This window comes from Microcaecilia unicolor, chromosome 3 (genome assembly GCF_901765095.1).
Source record: "Microcaecilia unicolor chromosome 3, aMicUni1.1, whole genome shotgun sequence".
Classification (NCBI taxonomy): Eukaryota; Metazoa; Chordata; class Amphibia; order Gymnophiona; family Siphonopidae; genus Microcaecilia; species Microcaecilia unicolor.
This window is the reverse complement of record NC_044033.1, coordinates 84,476,395-84,500,502: the sequence shown is the minus strand read 5'-3', so window position 1 is coordinate 84,500,502 and position 24,108 is coordinate 84,476,395. Positions and strand designations below refer to the sequence as shown.

The window sequence follows — 24,108 nt, the reverse complement described above, 5'->3', positions numbered from 1 at the left end:
TAGAAACATCAGTGGAAGTACAAGTGTCTAAAGGATAGAGTATCTGGCTATCATCTGCGTAAACATACATCATCAATCCAAGAGTTTGATCCAATGTGAGGAGTTAAATAGTGTTGATGAGAGAAGGGATCCTTGCAGAACACTCACTCCAGGTTTGAAAGGTGTGGATGTAGACCCGTTAAAAGTCACAGCATATGAGAAGAGGACAAGATGGCGGTGTGAAGAGAACGCAGTCAAACAGCCCCGCTCCTAACCTTCACTTTGACGTATAAGGGAAAAAATTTGCTACTCACCTATGCCTAAAAGGAGGGGTAAGCAGTTCGTTTGCCCTGCCATGCCTGCGGCTCCTGTGGTCGGACCTATGGACTGCTTCACTGTGTCCAGACCTCTCTTGGGGCTGGATTCTTCACTGCTGGAGGGAGCGTTGAGAGGTGACCTGCTCCTCCAGCTTGAGGCTGAAACTTCTCTCAGCCCCGACGATCGGATGCCTCCACTCATGCCGGCGGCGGAGCAGCGACGCGATCAGGAAACCCCTTACTCCGATGTCCAGGGAGTGTTTCCTGTAGCGGGGTCAGGTCGCTGCAATAAACCGCCCGATTCATCTATTCAGATGAGTGAGGCACAGGAGGGAATTGACGTTTCTGCTGACTCTGAAGCTGCCAAGGAGATACAACCTTCAGAGGAATTAGAGATTGGAACTTCTCTGAGTAAGTCTTTCTTGCCTATAAAACCTTCAACTATTACTTTGGACACCATATGGGAAGCTCTTTTAAGTTTGGAAACTTCGTTTTCCCAAAAATTAATATCTGTAATTCAACATACTCAAATTCCTTTTCCTTTGGGAAAAATTTCCTTGTTGGAAACAAAAACTAACTATGGAAAAAAAATTGACTCTAATGCTACTAATATCCATTCACTCCAACAAACTCAAGCAAATTTGATTAAAGAAAATTTGATGTTGCAATATAAGATTGAAAATTTGGAGAATCAGCAGAGATCTAAAACACTGCAATTGATACATTTTCCTAAAATGCCTTCTATTGCTACTCTTATAACTTGTAAAAAGTATCTATCTGAGATATTGAATAATCCTGAGCAGGCCTACCCTCCGGTCTCTAAAATATACTATTTGTTTTTACATAAAAAGAAGAATACTAATCAACCTACTTCTGAAGGAGCCGATGCTTCTTTTGACACTTTAAATCTCACACAAATAGTTGAAGACGATAATTTGGGCTCCAAACCTGCTACTTTGATTGTGACTTTTGTATTACAACCAGATAGAGACTGGATATTGAGACAATTCTTTTGTCATAGAGAAAAACTTTTCATGAATTGTAAAATTAGAATTTTTCCAGATATTGCTAGAGCAACCCAAAAGAGGCGCCAACTTTTCCTTAAACTCCGCCCATGGGTGGTGCAACTGGGCAGTTTATTTTGGTTGAATTTTCCTTGTAAGTGTGTATTAAAATTAAACTCAGTGAAATATGTTTTTTATGATCCTGTACATTTAACATCTTTTCTGGACTCGAAGACTGTTGTAACTCCAGTTTTGCAGCCTATAGCAATATCTTCTCCTACTCCATAATATAATAATTTGGTCCATGTTTCTCTTCCTATGTTAAATTTAAGTAGTATATAAATATTTCATGGAATTTTACCTTGTTCTCTGCCTCTAATAGATAATAATATAAATTGTTTATTAAAAAATGTATGCAATACGGAGTTCAATATTACCTATCTTTTCTGTATCAAGAATATTCTTGTTTATTTTGTGAATTGATTAAAAAAAAAAAAGTCACAGCATATGTTCTACCTGTGAGAAAAGAAGTAAACCAGACTAAAACAATGTCAGTAATACCTATGATATGAAGGCAATCAAGCAGAATAGAATGGTTGACTAGATCAAAGGCTGCTGAAAGATCCAATGACAGTAGAAAAACTGATTTGCGTTGATCAAGTACACAATAAAGAAAAGTTGTAATGCCCAGGAAAGAAGTTTCAGTGCTATAATGTTTCCTAAATATGGTTTGATTAGGATGAAGAACTGAGGTTTTAGAAATGAAATCAAGGTGAACTACTTTTTCTAGATCATTCCATTAAATATATTACCTGAGTAAAAATGCAGGAAACTGGACCTCTAATTTTTTTTTAATTATTATAATCTTTTCACATTACATTATCAAGAATTACTTGATCAAGAAGAGTATCTACTACTACTACTACTATTTAGCATTTCTATAGCGCTACAAGGCATACGCAGCGCTGCACAAACATAGAAGAAAGACAGTCCCTGCTCAAAGAGCTTACAATCTAATAGACAAAAAATAAAGTAAGCAAATCAAATCAATTATTGTGTACAGGAAGGAGGAGGGTAGGTGGAGGCAGGTGGTTACAAGTGGTTATGAGTCAAAAGCAATGTTAAAGAGGTGGGCTTTCAGTCTAGATCTAAACAAAAAAAGTTACAAGAACTCATTCAATTTATCTAAGAAATCATACTCAAGTCCACATAATAATGGATTCCAAGATAATCATACTGAGAAAATAAAGGTATAAATTCAAGGAATATACACCTATGACTAAGGACAAACAAATTATTTATATTAAGCTGTTTCAACCCTTTTCGAGGCAACAAATGATGTCAAATGTAAAGGTTCCATAAAAACATATTTAAATGAATTGTATCGAATGATACATTTACAGGGCTATCTCAAGTGGAATACACCTCCCATCTGGAGAACAGCCGGTTTCAGTAACAAAAATTGTTTCCGCCTCTTCTGGATCTCTCGTGAAACATCAGGAAACACCTCTAACTTCTTAAAGTTTTATATATGAGAAACAGGTGGGTAAGTGTGCAATAGGAAGAGTGAAAATAAAATCAGATAAATGAACATCTCAGCACTTAATCCTCTAACTGAAATGCCAGAACTATAGGAAATCATGGAAGTAACCATCAACATGACTTTCCATCTCTCCAAGTGAGAAAGGAACAGCACACAAAATGCTATCAAAATGCTAGGCTTTAGGGGGTAATTTTAAAATAGGATGCTACCCCTCTCCCTTAATAGCACTCCCTACAATGTCAGAGCCACCTTAAAACTCATAGTCCCACCCAAGGGGGAAGTCATATGGGAGGGGTGCAGCCAGGAGGGCATGGTCCAGGAAATATATAAGCTGAGGCCACCATAGCTAGGTTTAGGAGGCCCAGAGGGAAGCAGTGACTACCCATGGCATACACGTCCGCCACCTATGTGTGAACTGCAACTTCTACAGACAGGTAGGCCAAACTCCACTTGGAACATTGCAGATTTTGTATTGTTGCCCCATGTAATTGCTAGAGACTACACTGATAACTTTGTGGAACCAGGCCAAGGACAAGTAAAGTATGCTGCTGTGTTGAGAGGCAGTAAGGCACACACAGTAACTCTGCAAGAATGGGTCTTGGATTAATTTTATGTTGCCTTTTCTCCTACCCGTGGATGGAACAGGAACCCTGACCAAACACATTTAATAAATGTTATTTTCTTTCACCTGCAGCTGCTTTGTGGCTCTACCTTATCTTTGCCCATCCAAGTTCACGTTACCACAGATGGCTATGTGGAAAGTTCAAAGAGATGCCTATTTTAAGCCTATTGTATAAAAGCAACATGGGCATCTTTGTGTGTTCTTAATAGAACCACCCAGAACCAGCTCGAATAGCGCACAAATTCACACACATGCACATTTATACCGGCTCCAAAAAAGGTGTAAATTTGTGCATGTACTTTACACGTGTATCCACCTGTGTACGTATGAACTCTGGCTCTGTTCCCCCAAACTATCCCCCAAGAATGTCTACTCATAGTCCGCATAAAAGTATTTGTGTTCTTTCATCAGGTTTTACATGCATATACATCCATTCAATTTAATAAAAGCACTTTTCCATTTGCAAAACAGACTTTACATAAAATTACCCCTCTTAAGTCGGATAGCTTAACGTTTCAACACTGAGGACCAATTCAGTAAATGGTGCCCAAAATTAGGTGCCGTTAAGATCTACACTAAACTAGTTTCCTGTAAAGTGTGCTCTGCGCAGTGTCATTAACAGAATACTGGCTTAGTCCACTTCTTGCACCTAACTTTGGGTGTGAGCACTTATGCCTGCCAAAAGCTGGTCTAAATGCTTTCATCCAACTGATGCTGTCTAATTTCTAAGAACGCCCCTGCTTGCCCCTTTCCCTCCCATGGTCTCACCCCCTTTTGAGTTACCCACTATGTAATTTAGATGCACATAACTGAACTCCGTAATACAATTAGAACATCCATGGACCAGCGCTTTTCAGTTGTTTTTTCTTTTTTTTTAGATTTATCTTCTGCATTTCATTTAGTTATTTATTTTTATTTTATTTATTAAGATTTATGTACCGCCTTTTGGAAAGAATTCACTCAAGGCGGTGTACAGTAAGAATAAGTCAAACATAAACAATAGACAATTACAACAGTAAAAATATTCAAATAACAATACAAAGTATGATAGTGTACTAATTATGTCAACACAATACGTATTAGAACATTTTAATAGACAGCATAGGGTATAAGTAAAGATGGAACATATAGATTGGTAAGAGAGTAAGAGGAGTTAGAAAATAAGGTGACTAATTTAAAGAAAGTTGCACATGAGGTCAGAGAGATGATTAAATGTTATCTCATCTAGGGTAGGAGTGGATAAATATGTCTGTTGCAGTATGTGCAGCCTGTGTCACTCCTTGTGTGTGTGTGAGACTAAGAAGTTAATTACTGTAATTCTCTTTACGCAGGCCTCCCACTTTACTCTCTAAAGCGTCTTCATCTAGTTCAATCAACAGCTGCTCGTCTTCTGCATCATGCACAGCCTTTTGCCACATCACACCTTTTTTATATCAGGAACATTGGTTATCTCTTCCTGCCTGCATTTAATACAAACTTTTGGTTTTGGTTTTGAAATCTCTTCCGCCTTATTATCCCCATACATACCTGCATGCTTGCTCCGTTCAGCAAATGCCAACTTGCTTCAATTACCACCCTTCTCTGTCATTAGACGGGACACTACCCGTGCAACAGCTTTTAGCTACATTGGGCCCAGATTACTGAATGATTTACTCACCAACCTATGCTCAGAATCCTCATATGCTAAATTTAAATCTTTTCTGAAAACTCTGCTTATTTATTTATTTGTTGCATTTGTATCCCACATTTTCCCACCTATTTGCAGGCTCAATGTGGCTTACATTATGCTGTAATGGCGATCGTCATTACCGGAATGAGAAATATAGAGTGGTATTGCATTAAAGTTCATAAGTGACAGAGTACTTTAAGCAGTCAGGTATAGAGAGTTCATTTCCGGAATGAGAAATAAAGTGGTATTGCGTTAACGTTCAATGGTGACAGAGTAAATTAAGCAATCAAATATCGAGGGTTCAGTTTTGCCCCGTTCTGGTATAAGTTTCGTTATCTGGGATTTAGGATAGATCACTGTGGTATGCCTTTTTGAACAGCTTATGCTTAATATCTCTTAATTTCTCCTTCCCTTTTCTTTGAAGGCTTATTAATTTTATTGTAAACCGCTTTGAAGCCATTTTTGGCTTCAAAGTCTCTGTAAATAAAAAAATTAAATAAATAATAAGTGATTGTTAGCACCTAATTGACTAATTAGTTCATGCATGAATCTGGGTGACCTATACAGATTCTGTGAGTTAATACTTTAACATTCACATGAATTTAAGATTCTCCCCATCATATAGGCATTTCTTAATCTCAAAAATATCAGCAAACAGAATCACAGTATGTTTCACTATCAGGCTTATTTTCGAAAGAGAAGGACGCCCATCTTTCGGCACAAATCAGGCGTCCTTCTCCCAGGGTCGCCCAAATCGGCATAATCGAAAGCTGATTTGGGGCATCCTCAACTGCTTTCCGTCGCAGGGATGGCCAAAGTTCAAGGGGGTGTATTGGAGGAGGGACTTGGGTGTACCTAACACATGGGTGTCCTCGACCTATAATCAAAAAAAGAAGGGCGTCCCTGATGAGCACTTTGACGACTTTACTTGGTCCTTTTTTTGTTACAACCAGGCCACGAAAAGGTGCCCGAACTGACCAGATGAGCACCGGAGGGAATCAGGGATGACCTCCCCTTACTCCCCCAGTGGTCTCTAACCCCCTCCCACCCTCAAAAAAAATTCTTTAAAAATATTTTTTGCCAGCCTCTATGCCAGCCTCAAATGTCATACTCAGGTCCATCACAGCAGTATGCAGGTCCCTGGAGCAGTTATAGTGGGTGCAGTGCACTTCAGACAGGCAGACCCAGGCCCAACCTCGCCCTACCTGTTACACTTGTGGTGATAAATATGAGCCCTCCAAAGCCCACCAGAAACACACTGTACCCACATCTAGGTGCCCCCTTCACCCATAAGGGCTATGGTAGTGGTGTACAGTTGTGGGTAGTGGGTTTTGGGGGGGCTCAGCACACACGGTAAGGGAGCTATGCACCTGAGAGCAATTTCTGAAGTCCACTGCAGTGCCCCCTAGGGTGCCCGGTTGGTGTCCTGGCATGTGAGAGGGACCAGTGCAGTATGAATGCTGGCTCCTCCCATGACCAAAGGGCTTGGATTTGGTCGTTTTTGAGATGGGCGTCCTCAGTTTCCATTATCGCCGAAAATCAGAAACGACCAAGTCTAAGGACGACCATCTCTAAGGTTGACCTAAATTTCGCGATTAGGGCATGCCCGACCGTATTATCAAAATGAAAGATGGACGTCCATCTTGTTTCAATAATACGGGTTTCTCCACCCCTTCACGGGACGTCCTGCAAGGACGTCCTCAGGAAAACTTGGGTGCCCCTTTCAATTATGCCCCTGGGGAATAGCCTGGTAGCTCCTTTCCAGTGTACAGACTATATTTTAACTTCCAAAAAGATGAGAACTGAAGGAAAATGTTATGATTATCACTCAGTTATGGTAGAGCTGTACAACTTTTGTTTCACAGATTGACTTGACTGTATAGCACACGTGTTTCCATCTTTACCTGCCAAGTTGGAATGAAAACCAAATTGTCAGACACAAGCCACTTTGGAGGTAATTTGTTTATTTATTTATCAGTTCTTATATCCCACATTATCCAAAAACAATTTCAGTTCAATGTGGCTTACATACATTTCAAACGTTGAGTGAGATTTGATGCTACAAAGCCAAAAAGAAGCTGTAAATAAAAATAGGCCAGCTTTGGCAGCTTTACCCTTGAGGTGAGCAGCTGATATAATTTTATTTACAGCTTCCGTTTGTGCTTCACTGTTGCTGCTGGATTTTGACTTTGCTTCACAACTTTCCTTACTCAACAATACATATGGCAGAGCATTTGCGACCCCTGAAGCAGGTGGTTATCCATTGAAACATGGCCCCAATATTGGGTCTTTCTAACTGTTGGTGCTTTGTCAATAAAGGAGTGTTTTTTTACACTTGACTGCTGGAAGTTCCTTGGTCTACCCCAACTTTTATTCTGTAGGTATGCGCCAATTTACAGTGGCATGTGGTTCACATGGGAGGAGTTTGGGCGGAACATGGGCGGAGCACACAGTTATGCCATAGATTGTAAAATACTATAATCCTATGCAAATATTTTCACAGTTTAGGCATGAGAAAGTGCTTGTGCCTACAGTATAATTTAAAGCAACTAAGGCTCAATATAGGCACAAATTTGGCATGCTGAGCTAATATTCTATAAAGAAAAGTAGGCTTCAAAAAAGCTTGTTCTTGACACTTAAGACAGGCACACTGTTAAAGAATTACTTTCTTTAAGTTACACTCCTGGTTTTCAGGATAACCAAAATGGGCAAATGTTTACAGATATCAATGAGCTCGCTGAGGTGCCATAAGACAGAATTTCTCTACCTCAGCACACTGATAACCCTGGTTGTATGGAAGGGGAAGGATTTCAGGGAATGGGGGAGCTTCAGGATGGGGGAGACCTTTAAAACCTTTTAGCCTTGTGTAGAGGCTGGGGGGGGAGGGCACTAGGGATCAGCATTTACCCCCATTCGTTGGAAGAGATTTTGGAATGTCTCCCATTCAAGTCAATGGGTCCTTTAATTTTAGCAAACACTACCTTTTGATTTTCCTGACACAGCTGAAAAAATAACTACAGCTAATGAGCTATAGTTATTATTCTGTGAAAACAGGTCCACAATACCTTTTTCACACATGTTTTTGCTTTTTTTTTCTGCTTTAATGTAAGCTTTACTGCTGTGATGTATGCTTTTGCAAAATGACTTTTGCAAAAATGCACTTTTAGCACAAAAAGAGCAAAATCCATCTGTGCTTTGTTGTTTTCATGTGATTCCAGATGCTCTGCACTATTTGTCGTACAAAGTGCACTTTTTCAAAGTCTTTTCACGCGTTAGTATGTAGGGCCCTTTAAGAGTTAGGCACCTAGATTTTTCCAGTTAAAATTTCGCCCTGAGCACCTGTGTATAGTAGATGCTCAAATTTAGGTGTATAAACAATAGACAGAACAAAGGGTGGGAACAGGTTGGAAAACTGAAGTTAGGGTGTTAGTGCTAATTTACAGCACTAGACAGCTAACCTAAGGGCCTTTTACTAAGCCACATTAGAATATGGGCTTAGTGCTTTTAAACATGGGATTTTCCTCTGTACTAAGTTCATTTCTAAGCCTGCAGGCATTTTTCAATTATTTTTTTCGGGTAATGCACTAATGTTTGCATTAGTGAATGTTATCTGAAAAAAAGTTAATAGGAGAGCACTTAGGAGGTGCTAAGCACTCCCATGTTCTCTGCACTAAGCAGTTAGCACGTGCTAATGTGAACACAATAGCTGGTTGATGACACACCCAGGACACACCCCCAGCAAAAAATATTTAAATTAAAAAATAGCTAATGCACAAGTTAGCATATGCTGATACACTACCACAAAACACTTTAATACATTTTGTGAAAGCCTTTTTTTCTGTATTAGAATGCAAAAAACAAAACAAAAATATATATATACTGCAGTACCTTTTGAGCAGTTTTTAAGCGTGAAAGAGTCAATGGCAGCTACGCTTCCATTCCCAGCAGCGAAGTGTTCCAGTGAGACCTGAAAAGGTTCCTCCATGCGTCCAACTTTCCCCCGCAGCAGGGCCCATCTGGTTTCACACAATGGCAGAGAGAAAAAGAGAACACAGGAGATGAATGGTAAGCAGAAAGGCACATTTACAAGAAAGACACCTTCCAAAGCAACATCTCTAACAGTGACTTTCAGCCTGTCAGTGTCAGTGAGAGTATGCTTGGAAAAAAGAAGCCAGCTGCTATAACACTGGATTACTGTCCTCTAGTTGTGCTTTATTAGGGGCAGTGGCGTTCCTAGGGGGGGTGGACACCCGGGGCGGCGCCCCGCCCCCCGGGTGCAGCGCCCCCCCCGGATGCAGCACCCCCCCCCCCGGTGAAACACCCCCCCCCCGTGAAACAGCCCCCCCCCCAGGTGCATGCTGCTGGGGGGGGGGGGGGTGCCGCAGCGCGCGCCTGCTGCGAGTTTACTAACGTTGCTTGTTCGCTGCAGCTCCCTCTGCCCCGGAACAGGAAGTAACCTGTTCTGGGGCAGAGGGAGCTGCAGCGAACGAGAGAAGTTAGCCAACTCTCACAGCAGGCACGTGCCGCGGCACCCCCCAGCAGCGTGCACCCGGAGCGGACCGCCCCCACCGCCCCCCCTTGGAACGCCACTGATTAGGGGTGTGCACACTGGTCATCTTTTTTTTTTCTTTATAGTTCAGGAGTTTTCTCAGTTTTTCTTTTCATTCAAGTGTGTTTGTGTGTGTGTGTGCTTCGTTTTAGTACATATTATGAGGGTGATTTTATAAATAGTGTAACAGAGAGAGAGAGAGTGAAGCACAAGCAGAAACCAGAAGAACAAAAAAAAGCACCAAGGGCCTTCAAAAAAAGGGGTAGAATCTTTAATCATATATGTCGATGAAACAAATCTAGAATGGACCCGAAACGGTCCGTGTTTCGGCGCACAGCGCCTGCGTCAGGAGTCACGATGGATAGCAAAGGAACGTGCAGCAATGTTGTGATACTCAGTGCTGTAATAAAGAGCAGTGTAATGCAACGCCGTGTGGTCCCGTTGCACACAGTTAAGCAGAGAGAATCTCTATTGAACAAACGGACTCCTTCAACCACAGAGTCTGGTTTTCCTTTTTCCCCCTTTTCTTCTGTCTTTTTTTGTTCCAATTACCTTATCATTTATTATTCTCCCTATACATTTTATACTTCTATTTTCAAGACATTTACTTAATCTTAAAATAATTATAAAAGTTTAAGTTTGAAAAATTTATTATAATGTGTTAATGATTATCACTTTGCATAACTTACTAGAAAATGTACAAATAAGATAATAACATTTTTGAATATCTATTTTCCCTGTTCCTTTTATGTATCCCTCTTTTCTAACAAAACTTTCAATAAAATCTCTTTAAAAAATTGTCCTCCTATTTGTTTTAAAAGTATTTCTATGTAATTTCATTGTGTCCCCTGGTCTTTGTACTTTTTGAAAGAGCGAAAAATTGATTCACTTTTACCCGTCCTACTCCACTCAGGATTTCATAGACCTCAATCATATCCCCCCTCATCCATCTCTATTCAAAGCTGAAGAGGACTAACCTCTTTAGCCAGTGGCGTCGCGAGGGCAGCTGACACCCGGGGCGGGTTGCCGCTGTGCACCCCCCCCCGGGTGCAGCGTGACGCACCCTCCCCCCTCCGTAGCGCAACCCCCCCCCCCCCGCCATGCCCGCGAGAACATACCTGGAAGGCAGTGAGGGGCGGGTGGGAGGGCCAATCCGCCGAGAGCACGCCGCTGGGGGGGTGTCGGCACCTTGCTGGTTCCTTGCTCTCTCTGCCCCGGAACAGGAAGTAACCTGTTCCGGGGCAGAGAGAGCAAGGAACCAGCGAGGCGCCAATACCCCCCAGCGGCGTGCACCCGGGGCGGACCGCCCCACCGCCCCCCCCTTCCTACGCCACTGTCTTTAGCCTTTCTTCAAATGGAAAGAGTTCCATCCCCTTTATCATTTTGGTCGCTCTTCTTTGAATTTTTTCTAATTCCACTTTATCTTTTTTGAGATATGGAGACCAGGACTGAATGCAATACTCAAGGTGAGGTCTCACCATGGAGTGATACAGAGGCATTATAATATTTTTGGTCTTATTTTGCATTCCTTTTCTAATAATTCCTAGCATCCTGTTTGCCACCACACACTGGGAAGAAGATTTCATCATATTTTCTACAATGATACCTAGATCTTTTTATTGAGTGCTGACTCCTAAGTTGGACCACAGCATGAGGTAACCCCAATATGCATCAGTTTGCACTTGTTCACATTAAATCTCATTTGCTATTTGGATGCCTAGTCTTTCAGTTTCCTAAGGTCTTCTTGAAATTTTTCACAATCCACATGTGTTTTGACAACCTTGAATAGTTTTGTGTCATCTGCAAATTTAATCACCTCATTTGTTGCTCTGATTTTCAGATCATGTTAAATTCTATCGGTCCCAGTACAGATCCCTATGGCACTCCACTATTCACCCTCCTCCATTGAGAAAAATGGCCATTTAACCCTACCCTCTGTTTTCTGTCCAATAACCAACTCCTAATCCACGGAATGATAGGGTGTGCCCTAGTCCACCAAAACCACATCTAGACTATGTCCCCTTGCCATGTGCGTGCACTTGGGTTTTTGGCATGCCCATCTTGGCTTTATAGAATGGGAACTTAGACATGTATGCAAGATAAATACTATATTTACGTGCCAATTTATGCACATCTCAAATACTAACAGCCCTTTTTAAATATCCGCTTTAGGCTCTCAGGAAGTTGTTTTTTTTTAAAATTTTTTATTTATAACTATTTACATTTTTACTAGCGATAAAACAACTTGTTGGAAATACAGAGAAAGTAATATGTAGGAATTATTTCAGTCAAGTAATTCTATTCTCTTCCTTAGACCACTAAATAGGGAAAGTGAAACAAGATAAGGAGATCGATTAAACAGTAAACAGAACCCCCCCCCCCCCCCCGTGGTATTAATCTGATTATCCTCAGATGGTATTAATCTGATTATCCCCAGATATTACTCGTCTAATTCATTATTCCACATTGATCATCTGGTTGGCTTCTTCAAGGCCAATACAGTGTATAGTCAAATCATTTCATTGAAAAACATACTTATTGTCCAATATTAGTTAGAAATAATACATCTGATTACATTCTTTCTCTTTTAAAAACCAGAAATTATTTAACAATACATATACTTAAGTCTCTAATTCAAATCCCACTGATTAAAGTAATCCCAGGTTTCACAGGCTTCACTCCTTTTAAAGTAATAATTTGAGGAAATATCTCAGGAAGTTGTTGTGTTATATCACATGCATAATTCATTAGAAATATCCTGAAAAGTCAACTGACTGGGGGGATGGGTCAAGGAGAGAGCCTAAGAACTCATTTAAGCTCCATTGCCATAAGCCCCAGTTGATCTCTGCCTTTCCTCTCAGTTCTTTGCAATGTCAAACTGAAAATGCAGAAACCAGAGGAAGGCAGGGTTCTAATCCTGTTTCTCCCATTGACACTTCCTTGTGACCTTGAATGAGTTACTTCACCTTGTACTGCCTGAGGTATAACTTAGTATGTAAGCCTCCCTAGATAGGAAATGACTACTAAATCTGAATTTGTAACTTGCCTTGAGCTCGGTGTTTGGAAAAGCAAGTAACTAAATTAAAACTAAAATCTAAATACACACACTTTGTGGTTTGATATGGATTCATAGCAGTATGCTTGCCATGGGTGGAAAGTTATTTTGCAGCTGTCTTTTCTGAACTGATGCTTCTTCTCTTTTAGGTGACTGCCTTGGTATGCTTCGCTTTTACAGAGTGATGGCCCATCAGCTTTGGAAAATACTAACAGATCCGAAACAAATTATATACATGGTGATCAGCAACCATGAGACAGGCTCCCACCATGTATGCTGACAGGTCTTGAATGGTGATGGCGCAATTGTGTGTGTGGCCAGGTTTGTAGCATGCACAGACAATTCTGTTCCTAAATGTATATTGAAGAATAATATCTGAGAAAATTAATCAGAATTACCAGATGTGCAGGCCTGAATACAGTAAGGCGCTAGTTATCCAGACTAACCTCAGCAGAGAGAGTAGTCTGGATAATGGAAAATTCGGATGATTGGACATTCCTTTTTGAACACAGCACACACTTTGAGCATTACATGTTGAGCATTATTTTTTGTTTTCAGTAATAAATGGGAAAAATACCAAACTATGTGTGATGTTATAAAATGTTTTACTGTATATGTGGCATAATGTGATAACTATGATACAGAGATTATGAAAAAAAAATTAAAAAAATAATGAATGGAAGAAGTCTATATAATTGGATTTCCAGATAAACAGAGTTCAGTTAATTTATGAGATCAATTTGTATACACTGCCTCTTTGGTATGCAAGTCTATCTCACGCATATTCATTATAGATATCCTGAAAACCTGACTAGCTGGGGTTTCCCCCAGGACAAGTTTGGGAATCCCTGCTCTAAGCTGATAGCTACCTATAGTTGTGTGCCTAAAAAGCTGTTGTTAAAGGCCTAGGACTTTTGTTTCTTCCAGAGATCATTGCACTCACATTTTATTACTCATTTTAGCATATTTGAACCCAATGGTCCCCAAGCTATAGCTCATGAGCTGGAAGAAGCCCTTTGCGTGTGTTTTTCTGGCCCATCATGCTTTCCTGTCCACAAATCAGATCTGGTCCATGGAGCAAGTACTTTTGCTTTCCCTCCCCCCCCAACACTCCCTATTCTTACATTTTTACTGTCTTCTTCCCTCCTGTTGCTCAAGGATTTCAGTTTGCAGACTGAATGGCCCATCCACCATCTTGGCAAGCCTTCCTTCTTTATCCCTCCATGCTCAGATCCTTATCCTCCCCCCTCTAGCATGGAAGAGGCAATAGCTCTATGAATGAGGTCAGAGAGTGGAATAGCAGCTGAATGAAGCCTGAGATTACAAATCTGTCCTAGTGTCTCACTCAGCCTTGGCTCACAGCTGTCATGGGCTTGGTACTGCCAGCATTGGGGTAGAGGTAGGAGGATGTTCCCCATAACAGGCATTTAGGACAAGGGTATGTGTTTGTTCTTGGTCAGTGATGAGTTTTAGGTTTCTGGAGCTCCAGAATTGAGGTATGTATGTGCTGATGCACCTTGCACAAGGGCTGAAGATCTGGAGTGTGTCTATTTGTGCTCAGGGATGGAGCTGTGCTTTCTGGTGTCCCCTCTTCACACTAGAAATTGTAACTCCCCCCTTTGTACTTGCTGCTGCTGCCATACTACCTCCACTGCCACATGGTGTGGGAACTCCAAGGAGAAATTATGTCTTACCTGATAATTTTATTTTTTTTTTAGTTATTGGAGATGAATCCAGAAATGGATGGGTTATGTCCATCTACCAGCAGGTGGAGACAGAGAACATGAACTGAACTAAGGTATATTAGACAGCCTGCAGTCTGATCAGTCAGCATAATCCATATTAAAGCAGGAAAAGAATACATTATGCAGCCCAACACCACCTCTTCCTCACCACAATAACAATGAATTGATCATAACTCAAATGATAATGCAGCAACACAATACATCTGAACAAAGGAACTAAAAACAGCAATAGAATCCACAGGGTGGAGCTCTGGATTCATCTGCTATGACTAAAGGAAAGAAAATGATCAGGTAAGACATAATTTCTCCATCAAGCAGATGAATCCAGAAATGGATGGGATGCAGCAAAGCAGTCTGTAGATCGGGTGGAACACAGATGGTGCTGCCAAAAGGACCACAGCCCCAAAAGCTGTGACTGACCATCAACCTCATAGTGCCAAACAAAAATATGCAATGAGGACCAGGTAGCTGATCTAGAAATCTCTTCCAGAGAAAACTGAGATTCTGCCCAAGAAGTACCCAGAGCCCTAGTAGAATGGGCCCAAAGCATCAGCGGAGTAGACTTCTCAGACAACACACATGCTGAAGTTATGCACTCCCTGAGCCAATGGGTGATAGTAGCCTTGGAGGCATCCACTCCCTTATTAGGCCCAGAGAACAGAACAAAGTGATGATCAGAACCTTGAAACTTGTTAGTGACCTCCAGATAGTGCAGGAGGGCTCTGTGGACATCCAGCAAATGAAGGGAAGTGTATGGCTTACCACAAGCCTCCATAGAAAAGGATGGCAGTTACAATGGCTGTTTGATGTGAAACACTGAAACTACCTTAAGCAAAAAGGAGGGAACTGTACACAGTGAAACCCCCACTGCAGAAAACTGTAGAAACAGATCTTGAGGACAAAGAGAGTGAACCAGAGGCTTAAGACGGACCACACCCATAAGAAAATGGACTACATCTGGATGGGCCACCAAAGAAGAATTAGAAAGGTGTACCCTGTTGCAGGATAATACCACTACCTGCAGCCTTAGTGAGTTATACACCAAAGCTTTCATGAGACCCTCCTTTAAGGTGGCCAGGATCTGCGACAAGGAAGCCGCAACACATGAGAGGACTCTCAGAACACCAGGATTTAAACAACTGCCAGACATGTGCGTACACCGAGGAGGTAGACAGCTTTTGCGCTTGAAGCAAGGTGGGAATAACCAAAGAGGGAGGGATTCGCTTTGTGGACCGGACCCTGCAATAACAGATCATGCCAGTGCGGGAGACAAAATAGAGCGCCCATTAGTAGTGACCCAAGATCCACATACCAAGGTCACCTGGAGCAGTTTGGGGACACCAGGATCCAGCATATTAGGGGCCAGGGAGGAAAGACGTGCAGGAGTTTTTTGGGTGGCCATTGCTGAAGAAGGGCATCTATTCCCTCCAAGCTAAGCTCCCTTCTTCGATCGAAGAAACAGGGGACCTTTGTGTACAGACATAATGCAATGAGATCCAGTGTGAGTGTGCCCCATTTCCGCGTGATGAGATGGAAAACCACCTCTGACAACTTCCACTCCCTGAATCTGGCGAAGTCCTGCTGAGATAATCTGCTTGTACATTCTGTGTTCCTGTAATATGAGCTGTCGAGATCAGATGCACCCAACGCTGCTCCCACTGAATGAGAAGGTAGGCGTCCAACATGAGCTGTGCATTCCCCCTGTCAATGTAGGCCACCTTGATCTGGTTGCCCGTCAGAACCTGGACCAGCAGACTCAGGAGTACCACCTGAAAGGATTGCGCAGCCAGCTGAACAGCCCAAAGCTCCAGGCAGTTAATGGCCCAGGATGCTTCCACTGGGGACCACAGGCCTTGAGCAGTGAGGTGGCGACAATAAGTTTCCCATCCCCTGAGACTGGCATCTGTCACCAGCACAGCCCACTGTGGTGTTTGCAAAGACACACCGCAATGAAAGTGGCAAGACTGAAGTCACCAGGCTATGCTGGATCTTGCCTGCGTGGTCCATTGGAGGCGACACTGGCAACCAGCAAGACAGAAGGGACTGCTGAAGAGGCCATATGTGAGCTCTGGCCCAGAGAACCACCTCTAGGGTCACTTCCATGGAGCTCAGCACCTGCACATAGTTCCATGTTCAAGGAACCGGGAGCTGCAGAAAAATCCAGATCTGATCCTGCAGCTTGAGCATTCTGTGTTCCAGGAGTAGGACCTGACCCTTTAGTATGTCAAAACGTACTCCAAAATATTCCAACGATTGTGTTAATTGGAAGTGGCTCTTGGGAACATTGAGAATCCAACCCAGAGAGCCCAAAAGCTTCATCACTCGAGCAGTGACAGTCAGGCATTCCTAAAAAGCCAAGGCCCGAATAAGCTAGTCATCCAGGTAAGGGTGATCTTGTATCCCTTCCTGGCGCAGAAATGCAACTACCACTGCCATCATTTTGGAGATGGTCTAGGGAGCAGTTGCCAGGCTAAAGGGCATATCCCTGAACTTGAAGTGCCCATTCAGGATTGCAAAGCAGAAGAAGCACCTTTGTGGAGGACATATAGGAATGTGGAAGTATGCCTTCTTGAGATCCAAGGACATGAGAAATTCCCTCATCCATACCGTGATGATGACCAATCTCAGAGGTTCCATGTGGAAATGGTGGACCTTGAGAAACTTGTTCACTCTCTTGAGATCGAGCACCCGATGAAAGGGCCTTTCTTCCGGACTATAAAATAGAGTAATGGCCTCATCTGTGCTCGTGAGGAGGCATGGACTGAATCACCCCCAGAGCAACAAGATTCAAAAGACAAAAGACTGGAAGCCAATGCACACCACTTATGAACAGCCTTGCATGTGGATACCAAGAAAAAAATCTGTGATGGGAGAGGAAAACTCTAATCTGTAGCTGTCTTTGATAATATCTAGCACTCATTGATCTGACATGATCTTTGTCCATTCCTCGTAAAAACTGCAGAGATGGCCCTCTATATGAAGAGGCAAAGAGTAGATCAGAACCTCATTATTGTGAACTGCGAGAGGCAGGCAGTGCTTGTGAAGACTGCTGATGGGGCCATTTGTCACCATTAAAGGGCTGCTGAGATGGATATTTAGATCTTTGAAAGGAAGAGGTATGGCCAGGCCAATATCCTTTGACATCCTTAAGCTGAGGCTGCGTCTGCGCCTGGCAAAAAGAGGAGCATGGCTTATCGTTGAGCAAGCGCTGGACCTTCGACTCTCTCAACCCCTTCACCAACTTTTCTAGGTCCTCACTGGAGTTTCTCTCAAAAGGGAAGCTTGGTAAGGTGGTGCTTTGAGGTCGCATTGGCCGGCCAATTCTGGAGCTGCAAGAGGCGTGGGCCATGATAACTGCGATTTGCTTGGCCAAAGCCTCAGGCAAATCAAATAAGGAATCCGTCAAATATGCCAAGCCTGTCTCAAGGACCATAAAATTCAGGGCAGGAATATCTTCAGTCTCCACCATCGCATCTGCCACATGCTGCACCCAACCCAAACAGGCCCGATAAGCAAAGGAACTGCAAACAAAGGCCTGAAGAACCAACCCTGATATCTCAAAAGAAAGCTTGAGAGCCAATTCCAGTTTCCTATCCTGGGTATCCTTCAGAGCTATGTCGCCCTCCACCAGGAGGGTAGTAATTCTGGTGACCGCCACCACCAGTGCATCCACCTTTAGAAGCTTTAATTTTTCCAGCTTCTCTGAGGCAATAGGGTATAATCTACTCATTACTCTGGCCACTTTAAGTCCCAAGTCCAGCATCTCCCACTGTGTGGAAATGAGTTCCTGAATCGCCTCATGCACAAGGAAAGTGTGTGGTGGCTTCTTAGTTCCTGGCATCAATGGATCGGAGGCTGCCGCCGAAGGAGTAGCAGGAGCCAAACTGTTCAGAGCCGTAGTAATAAAGGAGGGAAGTTCCTCCTTATGAAAAACTCACACTATGGCCGGATCATCTGCATCCTCCATGGGCAGTTTGCCCTCTTCGAAAAGATCAGACTGCTGTGAAAAGACATATAGCACTGAAAACTCCTCCTCCAACACCGGGAGTGAAGGAGGGGAAGTGAGGTCTAGCACAGGCACCAGATCCACCTTCCTTTTGTTCACTGATGAAATTGAGACCCTGAGGATTAGTGCTCTGTTGCAGAGGCGCTGGAGGAGAGGATCTCTTTAATAAATAAGACTTGTGCATTAATAAAACAAACTCACGTGAAAATGGTACCTGGGCTGGAGGGTGAGAAGAATCTAGAACTAAAGAGAAAGTCTGGCAGCCCTGCGGGGGGCAGAGAGAGTGGTAACATCACTGAGAGTGGCAGAGCGGAGTCAGGAGGAAGAGAGCAGGAATCTGCAGTGCCCACCATTACTGACCACTGTTCATGCTCAGGAGTCCCCCAAAGTGTTCTATTCTCGTTAAAAGACATCTACTGCTGATAACCGGCCGGGAACACAGCTAAAACAAAACCGAAACTAATATAATAATAATAACAAATTTAAAGTGATACTCACTGCGCTAAAGACAGGAAGGCTGGAGTGTTTTTTAATCCCCACTGTGCAGATGCTGCTCACAAACACAGTATTGTGAAGACCAGTTATATCTCAACCCCCCCAGAAAAGGTTTCTGCAGCTCCAATTTGGGGTTTTTTTTTTGTCTTATTTTTTTTTAATGGAAAGGAGAAGGTCGCAACCATGGGGGGGGGGGGGGGGGGGGACACAGACTGACGGACAAACCTGGAGCTACCAGATGTACCCCAGAAGGCACCAGCTAAGCCTAACACCCCAGACTCAACCGAATCACATGGAACAGGAGCCCACTAAGTAGAGACCAGACACAGATGGGAAGCTGTCCACTGCCTGAAGGAGACAGACAATACTGGCTGACCAGACTGCAGGCTGTCCAATATACCGTGTTCTATATCCCCACCTGCTGGTAGATGGACATAACCCATCCATTTCTGGATTCATCTGCTTGATGACATGGAATGAGAGTTTTATAGTGTCAAGTCCCATGAGACTTGCACCAGAGTTCCTTCCTGCACCTAGCAGGTTAAAACTGCTGAGGCTCACTGCATACAGGGCCAGCACAACAGAGGTAACACAGCAGTGTTTGTAGCAGCTTTTGGTGTCCCCTGCTATACTTACCTTGCTTACCGTGTTGTATAAGGGGAGGAGGTGAGACAGAAGGAAAGGAAAGGGGAAGGGAGAGTGGAATTATTATTATTAACATTTGTATAGCGCTACCAGACGCACGCAGCGCTGAACACCTGACACAGAGAGACAGTCCCTGCTCGATAGAGCTTACAATCTAAAAAATCTAAGGAGGGGCCACTGTGGGCTTTTCTATACCCAGATATTGAGCATCAAAGCCTTTGATGGAAGAGGCACAAGGAGGGTCATGGAATGGAAGCGTACTTAGCATTTATGCACGTTAAGTACATAAGTACATAAGTAGTGCCATACTGGGAAAGACCAAAGGTCCATCTAGCCCAGCATCCTGTCACCGACAGTGGCCAATCCAGGTCAAGGGCACCTGGCACGCTCCCCAAACGTAAAAACATTCCAGACAAGTTATACCTAAAAATGCGGAATTTTTCCAAGTCCATTTAATAGCGGTCTATGGACTTGTCCTTTAGGAATCTATCTAACCCCTTTTTAAACTCCGTCAAGCTAACCGCCCGTACCACGTTCTCCGGCAACGAATTCCAGAGTCTAATTACACGTTGGGTGAAGAAAAATTTTCTCCGATTCGTTTTAAATTTACCACACTGTAGCTTCAACTCATGCCCTCTAGTCCTAGTATTTTTGGATAGCGTGAACAGTCGCTTCACATCCACCCGATCCATTCCACTCATTATTTTATACACTTCTATCATATCTCCCCTCAGCCGTCTCTTCTCCAAGCTGAAAAGCCCTAGCCTTCTCAGCCTCTCTTCATAGGAAAGTCGTCCCATCCCCACTATCATTTTCGTCGCCCTTCGCTGTACCTTTTCCAATTCTACTATATCTTTTTTGAGATACGGAGACCAGTACTGAACACAATACTCCAGGTGCGGTCGCACCATGGAGCGATACAACGGCATTATAACATCCGCACACCTGGACTCCATACCCTTCCTAATAACACCCAACATTCTATTCGCTTTCCTAGCCGCAGCAGCACACTGAGCAGAAGGTTTCAGCGTATCATCGACGACGACACCCAGATCCCTTTCTTGATCCGTAACTCCTAACGCGGAACCTTGCAAGACGTAGCTATAATTCGGGTTCCTCTTACCCACATGCATCACTTTGCACCTGTCAACATTGAACTTCATCTGCCACTTGCACGCCCATTCTCCCAGTCTCGCAAGGTCCTCCTGTAATCGTTCACATTCCTCCTGCGACTTGACGACCCTGAATAATTTTGTGTCATCGGCGAATTTAATTACCTCACTAGTTATTCCCATCTCTAGGTCATTTATAAATACATTAAAAAGCAACGGACCCAGCACAGACCCCTGCGGGACCCCACTAACTACCCTCCTCCACTGAGAATACTGGCCACGCAATCCTACTCTCTGCTTCCTATCTTTCAACCAGTTCTTAATCCATAATAATACCCTACCTCCGATTCCATGACTCTGCAATTTCTTCAGGAGTCTTTCGTGCGGCACTTTGTCAAACGCCTTCTGAAAATCCAGATATACAATATCAACCGGCTCCCCATTGTCCACATGTTTGCTTACTCCCTCAAAAAAATGCATTAGATTGGTGAGGCAAGACTTCCCTTCACTAAATCCGTGCTGACTTTGTCTCATCAGTCCATGTTTTTGTATATGCTCTGCAATTTTATTCTTAATAATAGCCTCCACCATCTTGCCCGGCACCGACGTCAGACTCACCGGTCTATAATTTCCCGGATCTCCTCTGGAACCCTTCTTAAAAATCGGAGTAACATTGGCTACCCTCCAGTCTTCCGGTACTACACTCGATTTTAGGGACAGATTGCATATTTCTAACAGTAGCTCCGCAAGTTCATTTTTTAGTTCTATTAATACTCTGGGATGAATACCATCAGGTCCCGGTGATTTACTACTCTTCAGCTTGCTGAACTGACCCATTACATCCTCCAAGGTTACAGAGAATTTGTTTAGTTTCTCCGACTCCCCCGCTTCAAATATTCTTTCCGGCACCGGTGTCCCCCCCAAATCCTCCTCGGTGAAGACCGAAGCAAAGAATTCATTTAATTTCTCCGCTACGGCTTTGTCCTCCTTGATCGCCCCTTTAACACCATTTTCGTCCAGCGGCCCAACCGACTCTTTGGCCGGTTTCCTGCTTTTAATGTATCTAAAAAAATTTTTACTATGTATTTTTGCTTCCAACGCTAATTTCTTCTCAAAGTCCTTTTTTGCCCTCCTTATCTCCGCTTTGCATTTGGCTTGGCATTCCTTATGATCTATCCTGTTACTTTCAGTTGGTTCTCTTCTCCACTTCCTGAAGGATTGTTTTTTGGCTCTAATGATTTCCTTTATCTTACTGTTTAGCCACGCCGGCTGACGTTTAGTCTTTTTTCCCTTTTTTCTAATATGTGGAATATATTTGTCCTGAACCTCCAGGATGGTGTTTTTAAACAGCATCCACGCCTGATGCAAGTTTTTTACTCTGCGAGCTGCTCCTTTCAGTCTTTTTTTCACCATTTTTCTCATTTTGTCGTAATCACCTTTTCTATAGTTAAACGCTAGCGTACTTGATTTCCTAGTTTCACTTCCTTCAATGCCAATATCAAAACCGATCATATTATGATCACTGTTATCAAGCGGCCCTCGTATCGTTACCCCCTGCACTAGATCATGAGCACCACTAAGGACTAAGTCTAGTATTTTTCCTTCTCTTGTCGGCTCCTGAACTAGCTGTTCCATGAAGCTGTCCTTGATTTCATCAAGAAATCCTATGTCCCTTGCGTGTACAGATGTTACATTAACCCAGTCTATATGCGGGTAATTGAAATCCCCCATTATTATTGTGTTGCCCAGTTTGTTTGCGTCCCTGATTTCCTTTAACATTTCCGCATCCGTCTGTTCGTCCTGGCCAGGCGGACGGTAGTACACTCCTATCACTATCCTTTTCCCCTTTGCACATGGAATTTCAATCCACAGTGATTCCAAGGAGTGTTTTGTTTCCTGCAGAATTTTCAATCTATTTGATTCAAGGCTCTCGTTAATATACAATGCTACCCCTCCACCAATCCGATTCACCCTATCACTACGATATAATTTGTACCCCGGTATGACGTTGTTTTAGAATAAGGAGGTTACAAGTCCAATTTAGGCGACTACACTTGTACCATGTTTCAGTTGGTGCAAATGGCCACTGCTAAAGTTAAGGATGATTCCTGGGCATAAGCACTATTCTAAAAACCACAACTAAATTTAAGCTCAGTTTATAGAATAATGTTTTTTTTAGTGCCAATTTTTTGGCGCCATATATAGAATTCACCCCATAGCGTGCACTATTTCCAAAGAGTGCGCATTAGTATCGAACACTCACAAAATGACAACATATCCATAAAAACCCGAATACAAAGAAAATTCCCATATCCAACACAGGACACAAAATGAAAATGTTCTAGCTGCCCATCCCTGGTAAGTAGTACACTTATGAACTATGTCTCAGTTATACTTGGGTGCATTTCTTCCAAAAGGTAGCAAATAAATCCTAATAAATGAATAAATAAACTAAACTAAACTGAAGACAGGCTTGCACACATCGCGTCACTTCGTAATAACTCAGCATGGCCACAGGCTGGCTCTTACATCGTAATGCCACTGTTCACAGTAATAGTATCATGCTGTCTTGAAATAAACATTTTTTATTGCTATTCGAGTTAAAACGTAACAACTTCCTCTGCTGGGTAAAGTAGGCCTCCAACATGCACATTCTCTTTCTGCACACTCTGCTCTTTCAGGTAACCTGCAGACAAATGTCTTTCAGGAACTAAACCACAGCATGCCAAAATCTTCTCCCTTTATACAAACAGGATAATGCTTAGCAGACCCAGCGTGATTAGACATAGAAGATAAAGATCCAGCCTCTGAGAGCAGCAAAAAAAGCAGAATAGTGTTTGGATGCTATCTTTAACTGGATATTGAGAAAGACAACTGGTTAACTTGGGTTGGCTGATAACTGGTACAAGGTAATCTTATCTGGTTACTTTAGGTCTGTGGTTTCTGTAGCTAACAAGCACTGCCACAATACAACACCATTCACACTTCCTCAGTTACCAGCACTTGGTCTTTGACTTCCAACTCTTTCCCTTGCAGCTACTGCCCTCTTCCCCCCACAGTCCCAGCCTCAGGAGTCTCTCCCAACCGCAGCTTGTTCTCTTTGGGCCACTCTCAACTCATTACAGTAATTGTTTGTTTAGTACTACCAGGTGTATGTAGGGCTTTCGGATTCATACAGTATAATAGCTCTGCTTCTTAAAGCTTACAATATCACAAGACAAAGAGCAGGAAACACTGACACGGTAGAGGGCCTTTAAGTTTAAAGAATGGGGCCAACTTCAGTCGGGGAGCAGGCAACATGAAAAAAGCAGAAAAAAAAGATAGAGTGGAGAATTCAAGGAGCAAAGAGACAGGAGAAAGTGTGGAT

General features: G+C 42.8%; 1 long non-coding RNA gene across 1 annotated transcript; it reads right to left on the bottom strand.

The window, feature by feature from the left end:
• Positions 1 to 2,734: 2,734 nt before the first annotated feature.
• LOC115465570 lies at positions 2,735 to 21,937 on the bottom strand. Its single transcript, XR_003941434.1, has 3 exons — positions 21,926 to 21,937; positions 2,964 to 2,970; positions 2,735 to 2,816 (listed from the first exon to the last, which is right to left on the bottom strand). It is a non-coding gene; the product is annotated as an uncharacterized LOC115465570 (long non-coding RNA).
• Between the last annotated feature and the right edge of the window lie 2,171 nt (positions 21,938 to 24,108).